This window comes from Triticum aestivum, chromosome 1D, assembly GCF_018294505.1.
Source record: "Triticum aestivum cultivar Chinese Spring chromosome 1D, IWGSC CS RefSeq v2.1, whole genome shotgun sequence".
Taxonomy (NCBI): Eukaryota; Viridiplantae; Streptophyta; class Magnoliopsida; order Poales; family Poaceae; genus Triticum; species Triticum aestivum.
In genome coordinates this window covers 94,625,128-94,637,307 of record NC_057796.1, presented here as the reverse complement: position 1 = coordinate 94,637,307, position 12,180 = coordinate 94,625,128, and the positions used below count along the sequence as shown (strand labels likewise).

The following is a 12,180-nucleotide window of genomic DNA, read 5'->3' as shown; positions in this document are numbered from 1 at the left end:
CCTGGGTCCCACCCAGCTGCTCCGTCAGTTTGGCGTTGGCCGCTACAGATATGGCAGAGAATAAAAGAGCAATAAGAAAGAAGTCGTCAAGAAAGATCCGACCCAACTGCTCAGCAGTCGGCCCGAATCTCGGGGACTACACCCAGTGGGTGCGCTGACGCGCCCCCACGTGAGATAAAAGATGAAGCACTTACCTCGGCTCTCAGTTAGATCAGTAGTCTTCTGGGTCAGCTCCCGAGCCTGGGAGTTGAAGGCAGCCGCACGGAGGTTGTGGTAGTCCTGCAAGTCGAACAGAGAAGCGGATGAGAACAAGATAGCAAACAAAGCCTACCAAGAAGTTCCAAGTCGCCTGCTCAGCAGCCGACTCGGAACTCGGAAACTACACCCAGTGGGTGCGCTGACGCGCCCCCACGGAAGAAACCAAGATCAAGAAGCAAAAAACGGGAAGACTCACCCGAATGGTCGCCCGTGTCGCGAGGAACTCGTCATTATACTGCCTCAGCACTGCGGCCTGGGACTGAAGCCGGTTCCGGACTTCTTGCGCCGCCACATTCACCACGGCCGTCCCACCACCCGGCGTCCACCCCGAACTGGCGCTGGCCGTCTCCACGTCCTGGGCCGACGAGCTGGAGCCCGCGGCCTTCTGCGGGTCCGGAGCCGAAGTTGCCTTCCCTGCGCGCTGGCGCGATGGTGACCGGACCACCAGGTCCGTCCTCACAGCCGGCTCGCCTCCAGCCGATTGCGCAGGCGGCGCGTTAGGCCGGCTGCCTTGGGCCGCCCCGGTCAGCGAGGGTGGTGCCGCCTCCCTCTCTCGGACGACGATGTCGTCCTCCCTCTCCAACCCCGGCAGGTCGCCGCCGGCTTCCTCCGGCGGGGGCTCCGGGATCTCGGGCGCCGCGACACGCAGGGGGGTGACAAGCAAGGCCCCCTCCGTTATCGCTGCGGCTGCAGCCTCCGCCTTGGCCGCCGCGTTGGCACGTGCCTTCGCCGACTCCTCCACCTCCTTCTGTGCCGCCTTGGCGGCAGCCGCCCTCAGCTCTTCCGCCTCCCGCTCCTCCCGCGCCTCCCGCGCATTTCGCTCCGTCACCGCTTGAAGTTCGGCGCGGGGGTCCACACGGCGGGTGCTCCCGGATCCTCCCGGCGATCCAACCACGGAGGCGGCAGCAACCCGCTCAAGAGAAAGCGGAGCCCTGATTTTTAGGACAAGGATTCAGACATCGACAAGAAAAGAAGAAGGAGTACACAAGAGAATCTACACTTACGCCGAAACCGTTTGCGGCTGCTTCACCACCTTGCAGAAGCGGGCCGCCTTCGCGGCCTCCTCATCCCGCCTGGTCGCCGCCGCCCCGCCCTTGGGCTTCTTCGGCCGACTGCCGATTAAGCCCGACGCGGCCCGGCGCTTCTGCGCGCCGCCCCGAGCAGGCGGCGCGGCGGAGGAACCCGCGCCATGGTCGGACGCCGGCTGGCGGAGTGGGACGATTTCCGCCTCGTCGTCATCCGGCCAGTCGTTGAAGCTGGCTCCAAGCCCGGAGCCGCCTGCGTCGCCGCCTCCCGCCTCGGTGTTGTCGTCCATGGCGGCCGCCCGCAAGTCGGGGTCCTCCAAGTCATGCTCCGCCCGGTCGGGGAGAAATCGGCGATCCGCCCCCACTGACCCGGCCGCAGGTCGAAGGAGAGGGCTCTGCCAAGACATGCCGACTGGTCAGAGTCGGCCAAGAAAAACTTGGTGCCAAAACTAAAAGAAGAAAATATAAAGAAAGCATACCGTAGGCGGGGGATGAGCACGGGAGTACGGCTCCTTGCCAAACTGCCACTCTGCGGAGAGCTTGCAGTTCGCGAGATAATTCACCATATGAGCCACCACATCATGAGGCATCTCCTTGGTGCACATCCGACTCGGATCGAGTTGGCCGCTCATCCGACAGATCAGATGAGGGCGGCTTTGAAGCGGGAGCGCCCGGCGCATGACGAAGGCGGCCAGCAGGTCGGACCCAGTCAGGCCCTCCGACTGGATCATTACCCGGAGTCGGGCGACGGCCGCGGCTCCAGCTGGCGATAGCGTCACGGCCCGATAGGACCACTGGGGCCGCCTCCCAGCCGGCGGGCCGGCTACGTAAGTCGGCAAGTTGACGTAGTCGCCTTGCGGGGCGACGTTATTCACGTAGAAGTACGACTTTTGCCAGCGCTTCACCGACTGGATCAGCGTGATGACGGGGAAGGGGTTGTCGGCTGCCGGCCTCCGCATCACGATGAAGGCGCCGCTCTGAGCCGGCACGCCCTGCATGCGGGTGCCGAGCTTGGTTTGGAAGAATTCCCCCCAGAGCTCGAGGGTGGGAAGAACGCCAAGAAAGCCCTCGCACAGAGTGACGAAGGCGGACAGCAGCACCACCGTGTTTGGAGTGAGGTGGTGCGGCTGGAGTTGATAAAACTCGAGGAAGGAGCGGAAGAAGGCGCTCGCGGGCAGACCGAGGCCGCGCAGGAAGTGTGAGCGAAAGATTACCCGCTCGCCTTCCTTCGGCGCCGGCGTGATTTCCTTCTCCGGCGCGAGACGGACCCGCACCTGGTCCTTGTCGGGCAACCGCCGCGTCTTGCGGAGGAAGTCGATGTGGTCCGTATGGACGTTGGAGCCGTCCCAGTCTCCGCCGTACTGCATGATGGCGAGAAGCTGGCGAGAAAGGATGCGGCAGCGGAGAAAGCACGGCCCCGCGGCGGCAAAGCTGCGGGGTGGTGCGAAGATTGGCGGGACAACGCGGCGGCGAGATGCTGCTGCGATGGAAAGGAGGAGGAAGAAGATGGCGGAGAGAGGATGAGCATGCGAGCGTCTGCCGCTTCCCATCCTCCCCCTACTTATAGCCTCGTGCGGCGAAGCCGAGGAGGCGAGGTGTGGGGGGGAACGTGGGATTAACTGCGCCCACTCCCCCACGTCCCGCGATTATTGCGCCCTAACGACGTGCAGAAACTGCCGCCGGAAGGCGTGCGGCCCGCTTTGGGCCATAGAGAAACCGCGCCTGGGCCTAGGCGTAGGAGTGGTGGGCCCCCGGCCTGCGGCGATGTCCTGTCGCGCGCGTGGGTTGGCAAGCTTTTTTCAGCCGGAGGATGCCACGTGGTACGCAGGCGGCGAGCGGCCACCCGCAACCCGGCGTGCGCACCAACCGACTCCCGCCTTCAAACTTCAGAAGTTTCACAAGGAAGACGCGCCCAACCAAAGCCGGCTCCCAGCTGCTGGCTCGTCAAGATAAGATGCTGACCGAGCTTCTCGACCTCCTCTCAGCCTCGAATCCCAACCAGCTTCGGGGACTACTGTCGGAGTAAATGGCCACTGGTAGCCTAACCGACTCCCCCTGGCTCTTCGAAGAATTATCAGGCCAATCGAGCCTTCAAGCATCCAGAGCATGGGGCCGCCTTCCTCTGGCCGGCTTTCCCCAGGGCCGACTACCAGAAGGCGACTCGGCCCCAAAAACCTTCCCAAAGAAAGCTACGAGATGGCCGACTCCCAGTAGCCGGCCATGAAGATGGCCGACTCCCAGAAGCCGGCCAAGACTGCACCCACCAAGACTGCAACCCACATAACGGTGATAAGACGGGGCGTGGCCGCAGTACAGCCTACCACCCCCGAATCCCGGAACATGCATGGCCACAGGGCGTCGTACGGGTTAGCCATCCCCCGTCTGGCGCGGCACTGTAGCCATGTTGACCTCGACGTCACCCACGACAGGCGCCAGTACGGCCCGCGGGCGGAGGGCCCCTTTAGCCAGAGAGACGCTCGAAGGCGGCCCGGCCTCCCCTAGTCGGTCTGGGGTGTAGCCGGCTCCCAATAGCCGGCTACCTCCCTCCCTCGAAACATGTGCGTCATTAAGGAGACAAGATGAGGTGAGGCTACAGTGAGAGCCCGCAAGGCGGCGGCACTGTAGCCACGCTTACCTTGACAAAGCCCTCATCACCAGGGGCAAGGCAACAGTAACCAGCCGCCGACAAGGCCCCCAGGCGGTGGGGCCGGCCTGTCGGCCAAGAGGCCGGCAGCTGGCGGGCCCAACGGCCGGCGGAGAAGCCAGCAAGCATAGACACTGACGGCTGGGACCCGCGCCCAGCCGGATTACCATTGTACCCCTGCGGGTAGGCCTATATAAATCCCCCGGGACACCCATGCAAAGGGTTTATCTCATAGAGTTTTACACACCACATAGAGAGAAAAGGAGAGCTAGCCTTGCCCTTCTTCTTCCCCTAGCCAAACAGCTCAAGGAGCACTTATAGCTACTTGTGTTGATCTAGTGATCATGCGGAGACCCCGCAGAGCAGGACTAGGGGTGTTATCTCCACGGAGAGCCCCGAACCTGGGTAAGATCCGCCGGCGTGCATGTCTTCGCCTTATCCCGTTTCCAGGCACCGGCGATGTCTTACTGGCTCCCACAATGATAAGCCACCCGTTGGCATATGTCGCACCTACCACCCGACATGACATATCAGGATTAAATAGCAGGTGGTGGTGTTGCAAGTTTACTTATAACAGAAGGTGAATCTAAAGCAGAATTGCTTGGCAGTTCCTTACATCCCCTCGTCTTAGAGGGATAAATCTTAGTCTTAGCATCCTTCAGATTCTTCATAGGGATAAATTGATAATAATACCAAGTGACTCAACAAATATAGCTATGCTCCCCGGCAACAGCGCTAGAAAAAGGTCTTGATAACCCACAAGTATAGGGGATCGCAACAGTTTTCCAGGGTAGAGTATTAATACCAAATTTATAGATTCGACACAAGGGGAGCCAAAGAATATTTGTAAGTATTAGCAGCTGAGTTTTCAATTCAACCACACCTGGAGATTAATTATCTGTAGCAAAGTGATAAGTAGCAAAGTAGTATGATAGTTTTGATAGTAGTGACAGCAGCAATAGTAACAGTAACAGTGATAGCAGTAGTTTTGAAGCAAGTGCAACAATAACGATAGCAGTAGTAACTTAGCAGAAAAATATAGGATAAATTCGTAGGCATTGGATCGGTAATTTGTTGGATGATATTCATCACGTGACAGTCATAATCTAGGGTGATACGGCACTAGCTCCAGTTCAAAAATATAATGTAGGCATGTATTCCGTAAATAGTCATACGTGCTTATGGAAAGAACTTGCATGACATCTTTTGTCCTACCCTCCCGTGGCTGTGGGATCCATATTGGAAACTAAGGGATATTAAGGCCTCCTTTTAATATAGAACCAGAACAAAGCATTAACACACGGTGAATACATGAACTCCTCAAACTACGGTCATCACCGGGAGTGGTCCCGACTATTGTCACTCCGGGGTTGCCGGATGATAACATGTAGTAGGTGACTATAACTTGCAAGACCGGATCTAGAACATGGATATAATGATGATAACATAAACGGTTCAGATCTGAAATCATGGCACCCGGGCCCAAAGTGATAAGCATTAAGCATGGCAAAGTCATAGCAACATCAATCTGAGAACATAGTGGATACTAGGGATCAAGCCCTAACAAAACTAACTCGATTACATGATGAATATCATCCAACTACTCACCGACCAGCGAGCCTACGAAGGAATTACTCACTCTCGGTGGGGAGCATCATGGAATTGGCGATGGAGAAGGGTTGGTGATGACGAAGAATAAAGATCCCCCTCTTCGTAGCCCCAAACGGACTCCAGATCTGGCCTCCCGATGAAGAACAGGAGGTGACGGCGGCTCCGTCTTGTCGAATGCAATAATTCTTTCTCCCTGATTTTTTCTGGAAAAAATAGGATTTTATAGCATCGGTTTCAGGGTCTGTGGGGCCATCGGGAGGGGACAACCCACTTGGGTGCGCCTGGGAGGGCTGGTGCGCCCTGGTGGGTTGTGCCCACCCAGACGTGCCCCCCTCCGGTGGCTCTTGGCTCCAGAAATTTTGTTTTATTGAATAAAAAATCCTGGCAAAGTTTCGTTCCATTCCGAGAACTTTTATTTCTGCACAAAAACAACACCATGGTAGTTCTGCTGAATACAGCGTCAGTCCGGGGTTAGTTTCATTCAAATCATGCAAATTAGAGTCCAAAACATGAGCAAAAGCGTTAGGAAAAGTAGATACATTGGAGACGTATCACGGTGCATCAAGGACATAATTTTTCTGTGCAACAATGAGGATAATCCTCAAGTTACAGACCCAGTCCGTGTAGTTGCTACCATCATATTTCAACTTAGCTTTATCTAGGAACACATTAAAATTCAAGGGAATGGTAGCACGGGCCATTGATCTATAACATAGATTTGCAAAAACTATTAGGACTAAGTTCATGATAAATTTTAGTTCAAATAATCAGATTACTAATGAAATCCCTCTTAAATCAACATCCCTCAAGTTGTCTAAGTGATACATGATCCAAATCAGCCAACCCATATCCGATCATCATGTGAGATGGGGTAGTCTTCAGTGGTGAACATCTCCATGTTGATCATATCTACTACATGACTCGTGTTCGACCTTTCAGTCTCCAGTGTTCCGAGACCATGTCTGTACATGCTAGGCTCATCTAGTTTAACCCAAGTATTATGTATGTACAAAACTAGCTTACACCCGTTGTATGTGAACGTAGAGTCTATCACACCCAATCATCATGAGGTGCTTCAAAATGATGAACTTTAGCAACGGTGCATACTCGGGAAGAACACTTTTATCTTGAAATTAAGTGAAGGGATCATCTTATAATGCTACTGCCATTCTAAGAAAAATAAGAGGCATAAAAGATAAACATCACATGTAATAAAAAATATGAGACATGATATGGCCATCATCATCTTGTGCTTTTGATATCCATATCCAAAGCAATGACATGATCTCCATCATCACCGGCATGACACCTTGATCTCCATTGTTGCATCGGGGTCATCTCGCCAACTATTGCTTCTACAACTATTGCTAACGCGTAGCGATAAATTAAAGCAATTACATGGCGCTTAGTGATTGACACGCATGTCATAGAATACTTAAAGATAACCCTAAGGCTCCTGCCGGTTGTCGTACTCATCGACATGCAAGTCGTGAACTTACTACAAAACATGATCATCTCATACATCAACATATATCATATCACATGTTGACCATATCACATCACAACATGCCCGGCAAAAACAAGTTAGACGTCTTCTACTTTGTTGTTGCAAGTTTTATGTGGCTGCTATGAGCAACTAGCAAGAACCATTCTTACCTACGAAAACCACAACGGTGATTGTCAAGTTGCCATTTAACCTGCTGCAAGGACCGCTGTTGTCAAATTACATTCAACTAAACTGGAAGAAACAAACACCCGCCGGCCACCTTTATGAAAAACAAGTTGCATGTTATGCGGTGGAACCGGTCTCATGTACGTGGACATGTAAGGTTGGTCCGAGCCTCTTCATCCCACAATACCGCCGAATCAAAACAAGAGATAGGTGGTAAGCAATATGAACATCACCGCCCACAACTTCTTTGTGTTCTGCTCGTGCATATCATCTATGCATAGACCTAGCTCATGATGCCACTGTTGGCGAACATTGCATGGAACACATTTTTTCTACGCACACGCAAGATCTATCCATGGAGATTCATAGCTACAAGAGGGGGAGAGCATCTACATACCCTTATAGATCGCTAAGCAGAAGCGTTTATCAACGCGGTTGATGTAGTCGTGCAACTTCACAATCCGTTCCGATCAAGACCGAACACATGGCACCTCCACTTTCAGCACACGTTCAGCTCGACGACGTCCTCGCCTTCTCGATCTAGCAAGAGGGGCAAAGTAGTAGATGAGTTCCAGCAGCACGACGGCGTGGTGACGATGCAGGTGAAACTATTTCCACAGGGCTTCGGCAAGCACAGCGGATTAGAGTGGAGGATGAACTAGAGGGAGAGGGGGCGTCGACACACGGCTTGATGAATCGTGGTGTGTTCTAGGGGCTAGCCCTGCTCCTCTATTTATATGTTGAGCCATTGGATAGTTACTTGGAGAAAGATCCTCTCCTCAAAGTCGTTTTGGAACGCAAGGAAGAGTCCTTCTCGAATTCTAGCAACAGACGCCATGGTCCTCGGCGTCTGGCCCAAGGCCAAATATCAGGGTCCCTGGTGTCTGGTCCCTGACCTCCAGAAAACTTCCTTTTGCACCGACCTAAAGCCCCGTGGGCCTTACCCCTTGGCCCAACCAAAGTGTCCTCGCACCAGAACATTTCTAGAAACATCTGAAAACCTTCCAGTGAATTCTGGAACCCTTCTGGAGACCAAGCACTATCATCCTATATATCAATCTTTACCTCCGAACCATTCCGGAGCTCCTCTTCATGTCCGTGATCTCAACCAGGACACCGAAAAACATTCGGTCACCAACATAAATACACTACAAGAAATCTGTTAATACGTGACAGTCCTTAGCCGTCACAGATCAGGCAAAAACTGTCATGCATGTCCATCCTTGACGGACTTGAGATCCGTCATGTATATCGCGTCATAATTTGACATCGTAGCTTCCATGTCGATTCTTGGCCGTCATGGAATTGCCCCAGGCCCGCCCAAGCCCAAACTAGGCCGTGACGGAACAGTCCGTCATGGACCAATGCCACGTAGGATTTTCAATTGACTAACTGGAATGACGTGGCTACCTACGTGGACACTATTTTTCGTCACAGAAACCATCATGGATTTAGGATCAATTTAAATTTGGGCCCATCAATTTCATTCAGCCCAATTTTGATCAAATACGCTTTTATCATAATGTGTTCCGTAAATCATAATGCCATTTTTAGATGAGGACAATATTTCCAAAGTACCATATGTTACACAAATCACTCAATATGCAACCATCTATAGGTATGTAGAACCTAGCAGTTTATAATATCCTCCATGTTGACAAAATCACTTAATATGCAACCATCCATAGGATTAGGAACCGGTACAATCCAATTTACATCGACAAAACATATAACTACAAAGGTTGTCACTCGTGTTCTTGTCGTCGACCCTCCTGATGGCAACTATATGGCATGGCAGATTCTGATGGACAGCAACATACCTACCATATTCACAACAACATTAGACATTTGTAGATATGAATATATAGTAGGAGAAATGCCTACAGATGAGAATAACAAAGTATCTAGTATAAAACAACAATAAATTGATTGACTAATACATGTGCGTAGTACACAAATAAACAGGTTTGAACCTCTGTATTCTTACTGTAGGACTGCCACAATGTAACAATGTAATTTTCTTCTTAGATTCAGATTAAACTGATTACTGGAATACATATTCACCGGTCTACAGGAGACAACAAGGATAGAAAAAGAAATGCCTAGGGAGAAAACTCTAAATAGAACATGTTGACATATTAATACAGTAACAGAAATCATGTCTCCAAGACCTAGGGGGAAATCTAAACTGAATCAGATCTTGATAGAAGGCCACATACCACAGTGCAGCGATTTGTCTCTACTTGGTTCCCTGCAGTTTGTCTCTACTTGTTATCCTGCAGTGTTCAAGATACAGAAGAAATTCAGAGAAAATTTAGGGTTAAAGATTCAGAGAGGAAGCGGTCACCAGAGAGAAGTGTGCCGAATTAAAGTCAAATGACTAACAAACACACATCACAAAACTCAAGTACTATAGCAGCAGAAGTTGAGGCCATGTAAACCCACTAACAAAATAATGCTCAGCATTTCTAAACAAAGGACAGTAGTATGATTTGTGTTTGTCCATACAGTAGGTTTTTGGTTTGAAAGGTCAAAGATAATGCTCAGCATTTCCTAATTGACATTTCAGATTAGATCTGGAAATTCTGTACATATATTTTGAAGGTAAAAGCTGATTTTTTGCCAAATTCATCTTCATATACCATTACTGTATATACACCGCCAATCAGCAATGAGGATTGGTTTTCAATTTCTCAGATTTGAGAAGTAACCCCTATTTACTAAAATGCAGTTTCAGCATACTACTCACTCTTGAAACAAGAGTTGGAGCTATCATGTTTACATGAACACCTGATCCAATCAAAAAGTAAACAGGCCAGAAGGCCTACTCACAATGTTACATGCCTGATCCAATCAAACATTCAGTTCTGGGTGCAATATAGAGAAAAACAATATTGCAAAAAACTTGAAAAGGATGGAAGCATCATATATATTGTGTATCAAAAAATTAAAAGCTGCAAGTAAATGGGACACTAGAGTAAGGATTCCTTCTTATTACGAACAGGAAGAGCAAAGAGGTTGTAACTTACTCTGTCTCCACTAGATGATCACTTATTTCCATTTATCCTCCATCAACGAGAGCTCAAGGAATGTGACAACAAGGATCCAGTGCCTCTTCCATACTAGCAGCATTACTGGGACCATGAGGAACATCGCTCCCAGCATAACAATCACAACCACAGTGCCCGTTCATATAGCATGACATGCAAATAAGTATGGCATAATCTGCAGAATGCATGGTGCATTATAAAGGTTCAGCTCCACTTGCTTTTAGAAGTTTGCTAGTATGGCGTAATACACATATATGCAATGCAACTTCCAGATTTACGATGAGATTTAGGAAATAAAAAATTATTGGGATAGTAGATCCAGTAATAACTTCCAGACACAAATTTTAAACATGAGGACATACAAATGCAAAACATATTCTCTGGTTGCCTACAATTGCATATACACGATTGCCAACAGCTGCAGCACCTACCTTATCCCTCTCATTTCAACAAGAGAACAACTTTTCTCAAGCCTAAAACAACATCGAATCGAGCTAATCGAGCCCAAACAGCACCAACACCCTAACTAATCATGGACCAGGATCAGGTTCAGCTCAATGGCCAGGGTCGCAGTGCAAGTCGGCCACCGCCGGCGCGCGGCAGAGGAGGTCGCCACCGACAGCACAAACACACTCTTCACTGAACAAAAAAATGTACACTTGTCCCAGCACATGAACCGAATTTTATCTATCAACCAAGCTTAAATGATCTAGTCTATCTCATAGCTGGTTTTCAAGTAATGGTTCTTTTCTTCCAAGCAAACCAGAAAACTGATTGGTAGAGTACAGAGTGGGTGGTGTTTTCTCATATAAAAAGGTATAGAGTAGTGGAGAATAATCAGGAATGGTAGAAAGTAATTGGTACGCAGAGTAAATGTTAGCAATCAGTATTTTGTCAAAATAGACATGTAACTATAAAAATACCAATTCAGATTTTACATATCATGCATCCACCATGAACAACAAACAACTCCATCAAACTAGGAGGAACTAGGTGTTGCAGCAAGCGATAAATTAAGTAAAAAATGGAAACAAGCGCACACACACTGAGATGATGCAAAACGCACAACGAAGATATTTAAGGATCAGCACTGCTATACACACGACACCTGCATGGCCGATGCTTGCATGATTCTGCCATGGCAGCACCAACAGCGAGCATGCTCACAAAGGCGTTGTTGGGGAGGGAACATCGTTCATAGGCCATGCAGCTACTGTCATTTGTGAGGCAACATCCTTCAAGGATAGGAACATCAGGACAAAGAAGGGTGCATAGTTTGTAGTGCTAGCTAATTATTCCAGCTTTAAGCATCCCATCTTTTCAATTTCATATATACTCTACATCATACTTTTATCCATCTCAATGATGTATATCTGTAAACTAAATTGACACACATAAACACAGCACGACCTCAGAAACTATGTAAGCACCCCACGTATATTTATTAGACGTACATGTTGATGAAGAAAAGATGTAAATATAAATCTCTACATTAAAAAAATATCAGTCACATCAACATTTATGGAAAATATGAAACATAATACATCATCTTGCTATCTTTCCAAAACAATTATCCCCAGCCACAAAAGTTATTTCACTGCAAAGCACTATCCTGACATCCTCTAAATGGATAATTTTTCAATTAATGGAGAGTGAAAGGGGTTATCACCTTCACAGCAAGTTGTTTGGCGAGGTCACCTGTGGAATGTGGATAAGGCCGAGGAGTGCCGAAGAAAACAGTGGCCACCCCCTCCTCTCCCAGTGCGAGATTGTGAAGAAGGGGGAGCATCAGGGCAGCCGTCCTTGTCCTGGGCAGCGGGTAGGCTACAACTTCCATCTCACCGTCCTCAACCACTTTCCTCATGACCACTGCGCCCATGACGACGAGCAGGGGGCTGCCCTTGACATAGATCTAGGAGC

The 12,180-nt window shown here is 49.6% G+C and overlaps 1 long non-coding RNA gene across 1 annotated transcript; it reads right to left on the bottom strand.

Moving 5' to 3' along the window:
* Nucleotides 1-8,861: 8,861 nt before the first annotated feature.
* LOC123166161 (uncharacterized) lies at nt 8,862-10,418 on the bottom strand. The gene is made up of 3 exons (XR_006483385.1): nt 10,240-10,418; nt 9,430-9,486; nt 8,862-9,030 (listed from the first exon to the last, which is right to left on the bottom strand). It is a non-coding gene; the product is annotated as an uncharacterized lncRNA (long non-coding RNA).
* Between the last annotated feature and the right edge of the window lie 1,762 nt (nt 10,419-12,180).